General features: G+C 41.2%; 1 protein-coding gene across 1 annotated transcript in view; it reads left to right on the top strand.

Annotated features, from left to right (window-relative positions):
• ESRRG (estrogen related receptor gamma) overlaps positions 1–17,232 on the top strand; it is a 577,991-nt gene that overhangs the window by 873 nt on the left and 559,886 nt on the right. The window lies entirely within an intron of this gene.

Genomic DNA, 17,232 nt, shown 5'->3' with positions numbered 1-17,232 from the left:
CGGGGGCAGAGCGGGTGGCCGTGCCCTTGCCGCCGGCGGGCCGGCCAGCACCCCCTCGCCCGCTGAGGTCGCGGGAGCCCAGTTAAAGGAGGCGTGTGTAAGATGTGCAATGTTCCTGCATGGGGGTTTTGTAGACTTTCATAGCCAAAGAAACCGGCTTCGGCTTCTTTAAAACCCCCGACGACTCACCTGGTTAACTGCTGCAGTTGTGACCCTGCCAAGGTAACTGGTCCAAATCCTTATCATCAACATCTGGAGACAGACATTTGCATCTGGGGCATTCTGGATTTGCAGTCCTGGTGGAAATCTCTATTGCTACCCCCCTTCCCCCCTTCACTTGTTTAGAGTCTCTTGGAAAAAAAAAAAAGCAACCCCTCCCTCAACAACACAGCCATAAGTACTGTCCACCTCTTGTAGACTTGCCTTACCATGACTGCAAAACTGTCAGCGTGTGTGCCGGAGACACAGAGGAATTCTAATGTCAGTGAGATTTGTTCTTTAAACACTTCTCCCATCCCCCTCCCTGGATAGAGACTTCAGGCTCGGTAAAGTGGCAAAGAGTGAGGGCAGAGTTAGGGCACTGGACCGATAGGGGTTGGGGTGAGTCCTCCGGGCTTCTGGGGGGGAGGGGCGACGGGGCAGGGGTCGTTGGGGGAGAGGGTGGTGGCAGGAGTTGAGGTCTGCTGTCGCGGGCTGGAAAATCCTTCTGGTGATTGCTGCTGCCGTAGTCCGGGTGTCTCTGCTCCTGTCCTCTATGCCTCATTCCCTCCTGGCTCCCCAACCCGTTCACCTTCCCGAGGGAGGGAGTCTCTGAAGTTGCACGGAGGTCACCCGACCGTCATTTAAGTATTTCAAACCACCTACCCCCTTCTCCCCCTTAAGTGTGTCAGAAGCGTCTGCAGGATAGAGGCCCCCCCACCCCCCTCCATGTTTGGTGACGGGAGATTCTCAGAGAGAGAAAGACACAGAGGGCAAATCCCCCCTCCTCCCCTTCTCTTCTTCCCTTCCGGCAACCTTTTCCTAGCTGCACCCCCTCCCCCTTTCAGAATCTTAATGAGCAATTCTGGAAGAGTCCGGAAGGGCCTGGAGAACGCCCCCTCCCTCAGTGCTGTGGAATGATTATGTATGTGTTTATTTATTGTGCTTGCTTCGGGTATGTTGTGAATTGCCACATGGGTCTGCTTCAACTAGGGAGGCACGTTTGCTGTGTTTCTGTTGTAGGACCAGAACCAGCGGCCGTACAATAAAATACAGACACACACAGCAAGCAAATGATTTTGCTAACGTAAACCAGAGGGCAATGTTGAAAATAGCACCTTCTCTCTCTTTTACCGAAAAAAAAAAAAAAGAAAGAAAGAAAGAAAAATTCTCAGCATGTGAGTTAAGGGAAGCTGTTAGGTCCACATATGACCTCCTACTACTTTCAAAACACTACTGCTTAATACTTTAAGGCAGGATCAAGAGACCTGCGGATGTTTTGAAGTGTTTCAGAGCAGCTGAATGACTTGGTCTAGTTTTGAAGAGAAACTCTCCTTTGTTTCTCACGCTGCCCAAAGACCAAATAGGGGAGTGTGTTTGGAAAATGCCCAAATTCAGAAGCAGCAGGCAAGAGAAAAGAGGAAGGAAAGTCCTCAAGGGGAAGGCAGGGAGTGGGGTTGGGAAGAGTGGCGGGGGCTCTTTTTTGCTTTTCCCTGGCCAGTCCATTTGTTGGTATCCGAATGAGTTAGCCAGCCTAAGAAACAGTCCTGTCATTGTGAGAAAGAGAGGGAAATTTAAACAGTTCTCAAATCTGGGCTCAGGAACAGCTGACAGAAATAGGGTGCATGAAAACATTGATGGAGAGACTGAGTGACACTGATGGGCTTCTTTGTCTACAGATACGCAAAAAGTCAAGGATATTACGCAACGGGCCTAGATGACCTTTCAAACACTCCATCCAGTGTTACGCGCGTGACAGTTACTTTTACTAAAACAATTCTCGTAACTCTTTAAACTCATGTGGCACAGATGTGTGTTTACTGAGAATGGTGTCAGAGAGCACATAAGACTATCCATTGACCAGGGTGATGAATGTACATAAAAGATGATGTGCTTTCTTTAATTGAGTCAAAGTAGCATTTCCGTCTGTGCATGAGACGCCCGGAAACCTGCTGGCCTTCGTTCCCAGGAATTGCAAGGGGAGCAAAGACACGCTCTGATAGGTGGTGCTTTAACAAAACAGAGCAGATCGATCCAGGAGGATTCATGTGTGTGCCGCTCAATTTATTCTGTACAATTTTTCCAGAAATTAAAAGGTTACCAAGAGAGGACCCTGTTCCCATCTCCAACTGAGCACCGCTTATTACTGCAACGGTATTTCAATATTAAGTGATCTTGAAGATATTTCATCTTTCATTTTGAGCTCTGAATTTGAATCAGCGTGAGGAAGGTAGTGCAGCCAGATGAGGTGTAACTCACTAGGCGGGCGGCTGGAGGGCGGGGCAGGTGTCCTTGAAAATATCTGAGGCTGTTCTCCTTAACCTTGTTGACGGGGGCATTTCGGTGGCAGCTAGAATTTTAGCCAGAGCCGGCCAGTGACAATGGGCTTATGTTTGAAATGGACCGTAAGTGTCTCTTTTTTCTCCTTCACAGACGTGCTGTGCACGCCTTAGGCGAGCACTCAAGACAAAACTTTCCTGATGGCCCCATGACATTTTCTGATATAGACGAATCCCTGGATTAGGGTGTCACAGGAAAAGGGGTTATTAGGAGGTTCTTGCTTTGTTTACAGATGTGTTGCTACAAGTAGCTTTCGTCCTGTTTGCTTTTTTTTTTTTATAATATCTTACCTACTTTACTGCATTACATGCAGAACAAGTCATATTCGAGGAAATTAAAGTATGCCTTACAGATTGGCCTGTAAAATGAATTTCAGTTAGACGTTGAGGAGCTCACTATCCCGGTGAGGTGAATTTATGAAATCATGGAGGAATTTTGTATTTGTTTCAAAACTGTTGGAAAACCGCGGGAACAAAAAGATTTTGAGGGAAGTGCCAAAAGCCACATTAATGAAGAAAAACAGTGTTGAGATACTTTTGAATAATAGATAGGCTATGGAATGGTCAACCACAAGATAAAATTTTTACACAGTATTTTTATGGCTTTAAATTGGCTGCATTGTAAACTAAGCTTACTACTCTATTAAGTCATTACACTTTTCAATTATTTAACGTTTCTGGCCAACCTATCTTCTGTGGTCTTTTTCTGTACACATCAGAAATGATATGTACAGTAGTAATTGCTTCTTGTTAGTGTGGGGACTTTGCAATGGAACAGGGTGTCGTGTTAAACTTCTTGGGACAAATGTTACAAAGAATGCACAGAGGAGAAAGAATGTGATGGAAAGAGACTGAGCCTTATGAAAATAGAGATAACCACAGCATCGAGATGTACCTGATACAATTTGACTTATTCTCACTAAGAAACCTTGACAGTATCTGCCTTCTAGGTACTGTGCATTTGGAAATACTAGATCTCCATTTAAATGCAGATCTTCTGTTTTCTCCAGGGAGCCGTTGGTGAATCTTTCCATTGAACCACTGGTATGAGAAAACCAACTGAAAATGTCTCCATGAACAATAGAATCTGTCGTTTTGAAGTAGTAATTACCAAGTTTTACAATATTGTGATGTATGAAAAATGTCTTTAAAGTAGTTTTATAAAGTCAAAATGATGTGCTCGGCCCCGGTGCGCACGAAGAAATTTTGTCTTGTCGCTTTGTTGTTGGTTTTATCAAGCTGTGAGGCAGCTCAGCTTTGCAGTTCAGGTTTGAGGCTAACACTGCCTTCCCAGTGGAGTCAGTGGGCCTTAGGAATCAGGGAGTTATGAATAAGTCGTAGTATGAATAAGGTACTGAAGGAGGATGTAAGGACCTTTGTCTGGAATGATCTTCTTTTGATTATTTTGAGCCTAATTTGTAAGAATGCTTTGCGTTGGAATCAATGATGGTGGCAGCCAAAGAGGAGAGCCAGAGTCCATGTGCCCTTGGCATAAGAGATGATTGCAGAAAGTAACACAGGCCTTTGACATAGGATGTAGATGTACAGTCTGATGGTTTTGGATGTTGAGATTCATTCAGGTAGCTGAAGAGAGCTTTGCAAATCTTTAACTACAAATTCCTGAAGTGCACAGTGTGATAATGTTGAGTCTCTGGGTGTCTTGATCATATAGCTAGGGAAGTTTTCTTTGTCTCTTAGAGATTAGATATCATTCATTTACTCAGTCCTAATGATTTCTGGTTGTGAAAGCCCCCTACCTCCATAGCTTACCTCCTCCATTGTATTGGGTGTAAAGCTCACTTCCCGTATCGCCTCTGACATATACACCTTCTACAGATATTTAATAGTGTATTTATACCATTATGTACAATATAAAACCTGGAGTTGTGAAGAAGAATCATTAATAGTCTGAGATCAGGTCTTTGCTTATATTTCTATTACAAAGGATACACTGTTCATTTAAACAAGGAAAGGATGGGAGTTACTGTAAGAGAAGGCTGGATGTCTTTGCAATCTCTCTGATAAAGTGCAAGATGCTAGAGATCCAAAGATATCTTAAAAACGTATGGACGCTTATGGCTGTTTCAGGTAGCACACCTGCTAAAATCAGTAAACCTGGATGGGACTCATGGAAGGGTGTTAATTAATAAACGTGCTTGTTTTACTTCCCATACCCAATCAGATTATTTTAACTTGGCACATATGCATATCTGGCATAGTCATGTTTCATTGTTTTGAAGATTCATTCAGGATGTTAACGTTACATGAAGCGTAGCAAAACTTCCGTATTCTTATTCTGATAGATACTCACGCAGTAGAATAGACAGTGTTTCCAGATATCTGTGTTACCAGAGTGGCCCATTTAAATTCAACCTCGCTCTAAGATATATTGGGTTAATAAGGCTGATTTTATGACCAGTATAATTTATGTTCACAAATACCTGTTTTTATTAGCACAATTATAGATTGTGAAGCAAATTTCCATATATGTTAAATACTAAGAATATCATTTGTATAGTGAGTTATAGTATATAACCGTGCATTATCCTTAAGCTGCTCTTTGGAAGAATATTTATTGCACTTTCTTACTTAAGAAGGCAATCAGTTTTTATGATATAAACATTATAAGAAAATATATCCTTTTATCAGAGTTTCTTCCCTCCTTCCATCCTTCCTTTTTGCTCTTCTTCCTTTTCTCCCTTCCTTTTTTTTCTCTTTACCCTCTTAATGGGGAAAATCTAATGACTTTTCTTGGTTGGGTATGCATAATTGTTTATCACACATTTCTATTAAAAAAGAGCTTTAACAAGCAATCCAACATGATTTTTGGAACATATCTTCTGTCTACCAGTGTTCTTGAGGAAAACGTAAGGTTGCAGAAATCATTTCATGCCCTGTATGTTTTCAGACATAAATCAGGAAAATTGTTAGCGAGTTATAGCTCTTCTTAGAGACTGTGGCTACAGTGCCATAGTAAACACAGGCTATATATTTTTCCAAGTTATTATGTGTGGAGAGAAATCCAAAGTTGGCTATTTAGATGAACAGTTTAATTCAGTTATTAGAAACTCATTTTCTAATTACTATGAACATTTATTTTCCAAAGGTTGTAGAAATGGGACCTAATACCTGATGATCTTTTGGATCAAACATTTTCAGAGGTAGACATTTGCTCTCTTCCGCTAATGTCTATAAGACTGAACATCGATCTTCAGTTAAGGATCAGTTGAAATGGTCCTGAGCATGGTTTATAGTATGATCTGGTTATCTTCTTTATCTGAGACCAGTGAACCCTTGTTTCTTCATTTCTAAATGAAGGGATTTGACTTGACAGTCTCCAACTTACTTCGTTTCTGTGATTCTGCATTAAGTGATTGATTAGTAATGAATCGACCAATCAACTATACTTTTGTTTATTTCCATTCGATAAAACTAATTATTTATCAAAGTCTGGCCTTTGTCATGACCAGAAAAATGAGCAGGTAGAGTAAGAAATGATCTCAGGTGCAGTGGTTTGAAATGAAAACCTCATGAAATTTGGACACTCAGGTTTACATAAAAACTTTTCATTTGTAGATCAATTCTTAGCTATTCAAAACACATTTTTTCCCCTACATAAAACAATCTTAAATGCTGACTACTTTCCTAGGCTAGACTATAAAAGCCTATGTTAACTTATTGTAGTGAAATATTGTATATCAGTGATGAAAAAATATGAAAAAGAGTTCTATTATGATACAAGTGATAAACATAACATAAAGGCAATAAAACTGAATGATAGTTTATCATTTATCTAGACTCTGGAGGGTTGATGTTTAAGAGAAATGCACATATAACTGGAAGTTAAGAAGATAGATGGAAACTATTGCAGAGTGTGTGAAGGGGATTTTTAGAAACTTTCAGAATCTTTAAAGGCTGCTTGCAAAGTGTATGGCTTTTCTTCCCCCTGGAAGAGTGTCGCATTAGCACTACTTCTAAGTTTATCACCTGTGATAAGATTTGTTTTTTGACACCCAAATGCACTGAAAGGCAGGAGACTGAAGAAAAATGGTGAGACAAATTATTCTATGAATTAATTGGCCAAGAAGTGGGAAAAGAATGGAAGGCATATGAAGGCAGAAGAGAGAGGCAATGTTTGTGTGTGTGCGTACATGTGTGTGTGTGTAAAACAACCTAGTCTGTATTTAATCATTCATTGGATGAGATATCACAAGGAAAAAGGGGGAAACTAATGTGTACACGTTCTTCCTTAAGGGAAAGTACACAACGTTAGTTGTGTGGAAAAACTTACAAATGAGAGCATCCATTTTAACATTTTTGCTGGGTCACTTATTGCCTGTCTGGTCTTGTGAAATCATTAAATTCTCTGGATTTGTCTTGCCTGTAAACATGTAAATAATAGAAGCATCAGCCTACAAGTTGGCTATGAGAGTTGAGTGAGACTCATGGGTATATAAGCTCTTGAAACTATATTTAGTTGTATGAGGCACCTGGGTGGTTGAGCATCTGGCTCTTGACTTTAGCTCAGGTCATGATCTTATGGTTTCTGAGTTTGAGCCCCGCATCAGGCTCTGTGCTGACGGTGTGGAGCCATCTTGGGATTCTCTCCCTCTCCCTCTCTCTGCCCCTCCCGTGCTCATACTCTCTCTGTCTGTCTCTCTCAAATAAAAATGAGTAAACATTAAAAAACCAAACTATGTTTAGTTTTATGTGGTGAGGAAAAGTCATTGAGTCAACCTAGGTTTGACGGAGTCCTAGGCCCATTTGTTTGGCTCTGGAGTGGCCTTTGGTAGGCATATTTCTTGCTCACTGTGGTCTAGAACTGTGGTAGGTGCTTTTCATATTACTTTATTTACAGAGGAAGCAGCAAATAGTATGCAGCTGACCAGTTGAATGTGGCAAGTCTGATATTCTACCATATACAATGTCAGTAGGTAGGGAATATATTTACTTTCCCTTACTGATGGCCACAGCTTGTCTAAAATGAATGAGTCTAGAAACAAAAAGAGGGTATTCAAGAATTGTTTCTAAATTTCCTAGATTTTTGTTAAGGCTGAAGGAACCATTGTTTGGCAGTAAATACTGACAAATAATGATATAAATTCTATTTAAAAAAAGGTTTCTAGGATACAATAGAACTAATTAACGTAATACATGAGTTGAACTCCAAGCTCTAGATACTATATAAATCCCTTTTAAGAGTATTTTTATTTTTATGTATGATTCACTGATAAATGTCTAGCCAATGCTTCCGTCAGAATTGGACTGCATTTTAAAGCATAAAATGAAGCAGTAGATCAACAATGATTGAAGAAATTTGGACTGTTGGTATAGATGCTATATTAAAAAAAACAGATCCAACAATTTTTTTTGGATTCCACCTGAGACTGGCCTGCTGCTCTGCTCTGATTCACAAGATAATGACCAGTGGAATTCTACACTTCGTGATCTCTTAACCTAGAAACTGAAGTGAACCTAGAAATCAGAATGTCTTGGGATCAAGTTTGAATTTAAAAGTAAATATTCAATAGCTTTTATGAAAATACAATGCACAGAATATATATGAAGAGAACAATCTTTGGGTGGTTTAATTATGAGGCAATGTTAAAAACATATACATTTACATGTATATATTTATTTTGGAAATAATTGAAGAGATAGATGGCATAAGTCCTAGAAGGCCATGAATAACCTCCAAATCATTATTTTCTGGGGATTTCTATCTTTTTGACTAAATATAAATATAGGAAAATTTGGGGGCTTCCGGGTGGTTCAGTTGGTTAGGCATCTGACTTTGACTCAGGTCATGATATCATGGTCCATAAATTTGAGCCCCATATCAGGCTCTGTGCCGACAGATCAGAGCCTGGAACCTGTTTCAAATTCTGTCTGTCTCTCTCTCAAACATAAAAAAACATTAAAAAATATATAGGAAAAAATTTAAAACATAGCATGCTTAGTATCATGGTAGATCTGTCAAAGAATACAAGGTAATTTTAAGGTGGTCTCTCCACTCTCTGTAGACCTCTAGGGAAGTACAATATATATGCAAGAAATAGTATAATAAGGCTAAGGGTATAGTATAGAAGTATGAAAGCAAATAAATGCTTTGTGGCAAATTCATATACATACTCCGAAGAGTAGGCAACAGAATCGGAGCTTGGGCTGCCATTCAGGCTGCCATTTCCTAGCTGTGTGACCCTCACTCCTGAATGCTGTGGTCTTCCCATTTGCAAATTGGAGATAGCTTCATCTGCCTCATGAGACTGCTGTGAGGAGCAAATGAGAAAAGCATTTGAAACAGTTTTTCTGCTTTGGGATAGAGACCAACGCAAACTACAGTAAAGATGGAGGAAAGAGGGAGGGCTTGTAGACTGCCCTAGAGAATAGGGACCATGTCTCAGTTGACTCTGTACCTCCCCTCATCCTCAGGGTCTGGCACTGTACCCCTGTCCCAGAGGAGGCTCAGTAAATGTTTGTAAACACATGCATGCCAGGCATTGTAGTCAGCCCTTGACATGTTATCTTTGACCTCTTCACAGTACGCTCCTGCGGTAGGTGTACTGTCACCGTTTCATAGATGAGGAAACATTCAGAGATTTAAACAACTCTCAACCTCATGCAGGTAGGACGTAGTAGGGTCAGGATGAGGAGCTAAACCTACCTGGCGCTAGAGCTCAGATTCTTTTCATTACAGCATGTGGGCTCTCAAATGGAAGGGAAATCTTATTTTTGAACCATAGCATGGCCGAAATGAAAAGCAAAGGCCTTGGATAATTCACCGGTTGCCCAGGCAGCTCCTGGGCTGGCTTTCAGATGAGTGGGAGAGTTTCTCTCTGCCTCCTGACACATTTACCGTGGCCTTTTGTTAAACCGTCAGTTCTGATTTCTGCCCTTTGAAGTAAAATACACAATAGTGAGAAAATATCGTATGATATACCAGAACCTAGACTTGTCGTAGGGACAGGAGGGAGAAGGGCAGCGAGAAACACACAGGTCATGAACTGGTTAGCCGATGCCTTGGGTTAAGTTTGTGCAGCAACCAGTAGCACATCGTGTCTCTCTCGCCCTCTTTCTCACTCTGTCTCTTCCACTCTCTTGCTCTAGAGTTAGCGAAGTCTTGAATTCCCATTCTTGTCTCTATGAAGGGTGGGAGAGGAGATAATTCCGCTACAGGCCAGTCTGTTCCACGTCCTTCATTGCTTGCTTCCTCTCAGTCTCCCTACAGCCTCACGATAGAGCCTCACTAGCGGTTTCTACTGGGTCAGGTTTGCAGCCGTGCCCAATTTAAAAACGGTCTCCAACAAAAGAGTCATTTTAAAGCTCCAGTCTCTGACTTGGGAAGCAGAATACAAAATGAGTTACCACCCTACCCTATCCTATATTTTTTCCCCCTCAGTTAGTTTGTGAGGGACCTCAGAAGAATGTCAACTCCTCAAGATTAGTAACACACCGTGGATTTGAAGGTTTCTATATGAGACAGAAGGAAATGCATTTTAAAAACTGGGACACATTTAGAAGCCGTTCTGTGACATTACGGTCCACGGTGGGTAGGGACAGCAGAGACAGAGACTGTGCTTAAGATTACCTTCCACTGTCACCAGAGGCCAGTTGGCAACAGTGTTTGGTTTCCCGGGAACTGTGCTAACATACCCCAGATGAAACCCAGCATGGGGGGCCAGGGGGGGGCACTTTTCCTCCCTGACCTGTGGTAAGTCGGCTGGGTTGAATTGTGTGAAGTTGTCAAAGGTTGCTCTCCTCTCCAGAACTTGGCACCAGCTCCGCTGAAATGTGATGCCATTGGTTTTCAGTAAAGGTTCCTTTCTGCAGGGCTGGAAACACAGATCAGCTGCTGCTGTGTATACACAACCAGGGAGCAAATCACCCAGCACAGTTAAAGCAGCCTTTTTAACCCTGAGACTTTCCAAGATCTCTTCTTCACGCAGGAAGTTTCCTTCTCTGTTGTCAGATTTAGCACTGTGCTCTTGTCATCAGATCCGAGCCAGGCTCCCTGCTGCACAGTAGAGAGGCTTCCTTAAGACATTTGTCCTTGAAACTGCACCAAACTCTTGGAAGAACCCAGAACGTGTAAGTATGTATGATTTAGGCAGCAATAGCACAGGGCAAAGCTGCAATCAACCATTATACAATATCCGATTAGCAGTGCAGGAGGGATTTTTCCGACGTTCTGTTACGTTCATTTTCAATTCGTTCTGAGGAAACAAATCAATTCTAGCTTCTGATACAGTGACTTTGCAGTAGATGGGGTTGTAATATGTTAGCTTTAACTATTTGCTGTTCTCATTTAGCGTTTAGATGTGACTTGTGGGACAATTATTGTGGGCATTAAACTATAAAACTTCTAAATTTTTATTAGCAATGATAATTGTTGGTCTTGTCCATCTTGAGAAACAAGTTTGTTGTGGGGAATGTTTTTAAAGAATTAACCACATAAATTCACAGACAGTAGAGTGAATTTGTACCGTTCTTGCTCTCAATAAAACATATTAGTTTGCAGTTTTAATTTACTCGTAAAGAGCATTCCACTGAGGTTTTTGTCTTAATTGAATCCTACCCAGTACTGTTTGCTATTTTACTGACTTGTACGTATGTGTTTAAGTTACTTTGCTAGGATTGCAGTCTGGTTAAACCCGGGTTTGGGCACTCTTTAGATCCCAAGAGCATTTACCTAAAATAAATGCTCACAACATTTTGAGGGGTGCAGGACTTGTTTTAAAGGCAGGGGGTCGCGTTACCCTTGAAAGATTTTTAGATGCACAACGTGAACGGCTGTCAGATGTAGACCACAGACTGAATACTCTAAGACTCTAAGTGAAATCTCTGCTTGTCCACTTTCATAACTCCAACCAGTAAAAGCCCGTGCCCCCTTTCTATCAATTTTTAATATGCACCAATACTTATGTTTATAAGATTAATTTCTCTCAGATTAGTCTGATTGATAGCTGGAGTGTGGTTTCTTAAGAGCTTGCTCCCTGAAACCCACAGCAGAGCTGCATGCCATTTAACTAGTGAATGTAAAAACGGGTGATCGCGGCTTCAGCCACCACTAACAGCCAGTGCAATGACTTGTTGTAAACAATACAAATGAGCCAGGAGAGCAGAGGCAACCAGACATGAAATGATTTTAATAGAAATTACGGTAAAAGGTCATGTGATGTGGTATCTGCTTCTGTTCAGTTTTAAAGGGAAAGTCTTTCTTTTCCTCCCACCGCCCCCCACCCCCACACACCTATTTCCAATCAACCCAAGTAGATGTCTTCACAAACTTGGCGGGTCCCACGCTCTGCTTCCGTGGAGGAGGGTGGCCAGTGCAGTCCCGAGCACGGTGTGGTGACTTATGGATTTTCACTGGTAAGTACCTTTATTTTAGACACAAAAAGGGAATGTGTGTTATGCCAGGGCTCCCTTCACGGAAGGTCATGCTAATTGTGTGGCAGGAGTCCTCAAGCTTTGATGTAAGAGGAGTAGGTCGTTTTGTTCCTTAGCTTTTGTGTGATCCGCTTGTCTTTTCTCTCCCTGCCTATGTCTCTAGACGATTTTGTAACCTCGATCTTTCTGAAAACTGTTATTTGCTTCAGAAACAACTTCTGCAGTATGGTAATGAGCAGACGCAGGTCCCAGGAGCTGTGTGTGCGCTTAACTTCAGGGATCTTGTCCACACGCAGACCTAGGCTGGGCTCTAAAGGACCGAGTTTTACAATACCGTTTGCATTTCTCTGGTCGAGATGGTTTCTGTATGTGAAAATTATTATATTCATTGATTTGCCTCCAACCGAGAAATACTAACAACTTGTACCTGGGTTAAGTGTTAACCTCATGGTTTGTTTGGTGTACTGATACCAGCTGTGCTTATTAAAGGAAAATGAAAGAAGAAACTCTAGCCATAAAAGTTGGAAGGAGGAAGGGGGCCCTTATAAGCCAGATCTGAGGGCGGACGGGTGCACAGGAATGTAGGGGCTCAGTGGCTGTGTTGGAGACCCACGGGCACCCAAAGATGCTTGAAGCAAAAGACTGTCTCTAGGTGTGTTGAGTCTCAAGGTGAAACAGACCTGAGCTGGTCTCTTGAGCCACAACTCCTGCCACCGGCTGATGCTACAAAATCTCAGAATAAAAGAGAATGCTGGGTTCTTATTTTACCTCCTTTTCACATACAGATACTTCTGAATAGATGCATAATTGCACGTGGATAGATGTCATACAGAGTAATGGAATTTCAGGTGTTGATTTTTCTATTACTACCTCCACTTTGATAGACTCAATCTGCACGTGAAAAAGTCCTGGCTTGTAATTCAGAGTCTCAGGAGGATGTAAGAGCATCAGTCCCTCTGTATACGCGAAAGAGTTTTATCTAGTGAACTAGAGGTTTCTTGACATCTGCAAGTGATAACACAATACTTCTATGTAAGCTTTATTTAAAAAAATTAAGCTTTTTAAGACATTGGAGTGCCTCACTGCATGCTCAGACGGAAGAATTCTTCAGAAAGTCCTGAGAATGTTCTGGTTAGCTGTGACCTCATCGTTTACTATTCTAATACTAGCTTTGCTTATCAAAAATAAATGAAAAAAGAGACTCTAGTAATTCATGCTGAGGGGAAAAACCAGCAATTTCAAAGCAGATGTAGAAACCCCAAGTAGGGTTTTGGGTAAATTATGATTAAAAACATATTGTTTTTACTTGTCCTGGTCTTGATTCTCCAAGTCAAAGGATAGGAATAAAGTGGCCAGTAGCAAAATCTTTGGAGTCAGACATGGGTTGAAGTCTTCTCTCTGGACCTCACTCTGCTTAGGATTTGTTACTTCATGTCTTTGAGCTTCCATAATCTTCATCTGTAGATTGAAGATAGTAATACACACCAGTGGGTGGAGGAAAGGGTTAAAGGAGATCATGCATAGAAACTATTTATATCACATCTGGCACATAGTAAGGGCCCAAAAAGCTGTTGCTAGTTTCCTTATTATTATTTTTTTTAATTGAGGAAACTTATGCTTAAGTAGAATCCTGCTATTAGTGTTGGGCCAGAGAAAGACAGTATTAACAACCTAAGTTGGTCTTTTCCTACAATTGTACACTGCAATAAGTCATCATCACTTAGGACATGGTGATTCGGTTTGTAGCACAGTGTAGTGTCTTAGATAACATTTACTAAAAGCCAAAGGTAGTATTGTATTTCTGCATTTTTTCATTTCCATGCAAATAATTCAAGAAAATTACTATTTTTTTAAATTAAGATTTCTGATGCTTTCGGTATCGAGGCAATATGTACATTTTGTCTGTGATCCTATTGCTAGAGTTGAGAGCAGAAGGACACTTAAAGGTATAAGAGACTCATAATTACATCAACCCTAAAATCTTAAAACCTGTGGCAGATAATTATATGCACTAAAGAGCAGTAATAATTAACAGGCTAACAAACATGGAGGCTATATGCTACCAAGGAGACATTTCTTGAGTGGACTGTGTATACGTTCACTGTGTCCTTTGACCTTCCTGAAACCCAAGCACCTGCTTCTCTCTGTCCTTCTTTTCTCCTTTCCTTTCTTTTCTCCTTCCCCCTTCCCTCCTTCTATTTCCTCCCTCTTTCCTTCCCTTCCTTCCCTTCCCTCCTTTTATCCCTCCCTCCTCCCTCTTTCCTGACTTCCCCTTCCTCCCTCCATTCCTTCCTCCTTCCTTTCCTTCCTTCCTTCCTTCCTTCCTTCCTTCCTGTTAGCTCTTGTATATTTTTATCTCAACTATGTATCATTTTCTTGTTCTTTGTGAACCTTAAAGGTTCAAGGAAGAGAGAAAAGAAGAACAGGAGACCCATGGTCCTTTCATGCTAGCTCTGATTTTATAAATGGAAAGTTTAAGAGGAGTCAGAAAAATCTGTTTTTCTTTCTCCTGCTATTGAACTGGAGAGGCACATCTGAGATGACCTGCAGACCCCAGGGAAGCCTTGCTCAGTAACTATTTGTTGATTCATTGATTAAACGGCATGGAGAGTAGGGACATCAAGCACGGAAATTCCCTTAGTACTGAAAGCTTTGAAACCCCAAGCTGCAGTGTGCAGTAGACGGCTTCTCTGTGACCTTCCAACGACTAATCTCGTTTAAGAACTGAATCAAAGCGGTTACGGGATTTTGTCAGATGGATTTTGCCTCCAGTTGGGTTTTTGGCAGTTGCGTGCAGAAGGCAATACATTCTTCACAAGGATATGAAATTTTTTTTTCACAAAGGAATGAAGACAAGGTGCCAGCAGAGATCTCTGGAGAGGGACTCTTGTTTATCCATGGTACTATTCAAGCAGGGACAGCTGCAAGGTGGATGACTTTCTCACACTCCCCAGCCAACCTTCTCCTTCGCCACCCTTGTATGATGGTCTGGTCAACAAGCTCACTCAGGCAGTGGGCTCCTCTCCATAATCTTCTCTTCCATGGGCAGAGAAAAAGCCTGTGACCAGAACTGATATCATAGGAGTGGCAGTGGTATCTGCTCTCTATTTCTAGGGACATCATAGAGTGTAGAGGTTAGAGCTGGAAACTTCTCATTTTAATGGGTAAACAACTTGCTCAAAGTCACTCAATGTAGGGGTTGTAAAAACAGGGCTAGAACTAGGGGTTTCTGAGGTCCAAGCTGGTGTTCTTTTGAGATTCCTGCCTTCTCGTGGTTAGACTACAAAAGAGAGAGTTTATATTACAGTGGATAAATATCAAGTTTTGGAAATGATGAAACTCTCCTGAAGGGATAGCTCAAAAGAGTAATATGGGTCTGGTTCCAATCCTGAAGCCGTACTTTAGAAACCCTGTGATCCTCTGGAAGGACTCTTAACCATTTTGAGCTGTGGTTTCCTTCATTGTAAAACTAAGATTAAAACAACTATAATGCTTATATTTTGGGTTGTGTTGGGGATTAAATAAGATTACATATGTAAAGTGTCTTGTCCGATTCTCGATACAAGATAGGTATCAGTCAACATTATTGCCACCCCCCTTTCCTTTCCAAGGTCAGTGGTGGAGTCCTGTGTGGCAGAATTATGGGAAACAGCTCTTATGTATGCATCTGGAATGGTGTAGCTCAGTGCTTTTCAACATCTTCTCCTGCTGCCACACATTCAGAAAACATATGTGAAGAATGACCGCGTGCCTGGCTGATAGTGATCAATAAGTAATACTATCACAGGAGTGACAATAATGGCGGTGGCGGTGGTGACAAGCATGCTGATGTTGATAGGTGATGTGCACATACCACAGCTGAACCCAGGGTGTAAGCAGCTTCCAAAGCTTTGGCTTGGATTGCACTGCTTTCCTTCCTACACTAGGGAGGAAACCCGGATGTGGTGAGCAAGAGACCTGCCTTTGTAAGTGCAACTACACTCCTTTCCATTAAAAAGAGAGTAAGCAGCAGACTTTGGTACTTATTCATGATAACAAATTACTGGCAACACACCAGCTGGTCTAGAAGATTCCATCTTTCCTGGAAGCACATGATTTTGAAAGATGCTTCACATCACAGCTCTGGAACTAGACTACATGGTTTGAATTTTGGATCAACCACTCGTTAGCTATGATGGTCTAAGGAAAGGAGGGAACCCCCTCATATAAGTCTCTTCTGTTCCCTCACCTTTAACTGGAATAATAATGGCACCCACTTCATACGATTGTTGTGAGGATTACATAGGTTAACACATAATAAAGTACTAAGAAAAAGTATCTGGCACATAATAGGTGCTCAGTACAAGCAAATTTTAGAGATTTCCGTCTCCAAGCTGCTTCCTGGGTAATATCCTATTCTCTCCCCAAATTACCATTATTAATGTTATCCTTGGTGTCATTAATGCATAGGACTGATTTTTTTTTTGTTTTAACATAGTAAAGGCTGCTCTTTATTATGTACTCACCATTTAACCAGGCGTTATGCCATTTGTTTTATATGGCATCTTAATTGATCTAATTTCCCCATTACTCTTATGAGATAGTGTTACCCCCATCTTACAAATGAGAAAATTGAACCTCCAAGAGAGGATAGAACTTACCCAGCTCATGAGCGACAGAACCAAGCCTCAAATGTATAATCTTCCCTAAGTCTCTTCTCTGCACTGCCTATTAAGTTGGGAACCATTTTCAAAGGTGGTGGGAAAGGTGTATTTTCTGGAATGAAAGAGAGACCCAGGAATCATGAAATGGATTTACTCTAGCACATTCAAAAGACTCAAACCAGAAACAGAGAAGGTGAGCATAATAAAAAGCAACTTAATTTAGTTATTCACTAATCAGAAAATCTAGAAATATAGCTTAATTCCATCTTTTGGATAGAAAAATACAAAAGACAAAGGTGGAAAAAGATAAAGGATAGTGAGGTAGAAGAAGACAAGATGGAGAGACAGAGATGGAGGCAGAGACAGGAGATGGAGAGAGAGAGAGAGAGAGAGAGAGACAGACAGACAGACAGACAGAGAGAACAAGGCAGAGGCATAATTAGATGCCTTTAGTTTAACACTCAAGCAGTCCTGGAGGTAGATGGTCTAGGATCATCACTCTGATTCTGGACACTATTTTTTCCAAGACAACAAAACTGAAAATGATGATTTTGAGATTTACATTATGGTATTGTACCTTTAAATCCAGTGTACTTTTCTACTTCATTGTGCTACCATTGGAGACACAGAGATTCCCACAAAGGTATGGGTAGATAGGAAGA

Source organism: Suricata suricatta, chromosome 3 (genome assembly GCF_006229205.1).
Source record: "Suricata suricatta isolate VVHF042 chromosome 3, meerkat_22Aug2017_6uvM2_HiC, whole genome shotgun sequence".
Taxonomy (NCBI): domain Eukaryota; kingdom Metazoa; phylum Chordata; class Mammalia; order Carnivora; family Herpestidae; genus Suricata; species Suricata suricatta.
The sequence above is the reverse complement of the archived record's forward strand: the minus strand, read 5'-3'. Positions and strand labels throughout refer to the sequence as shown.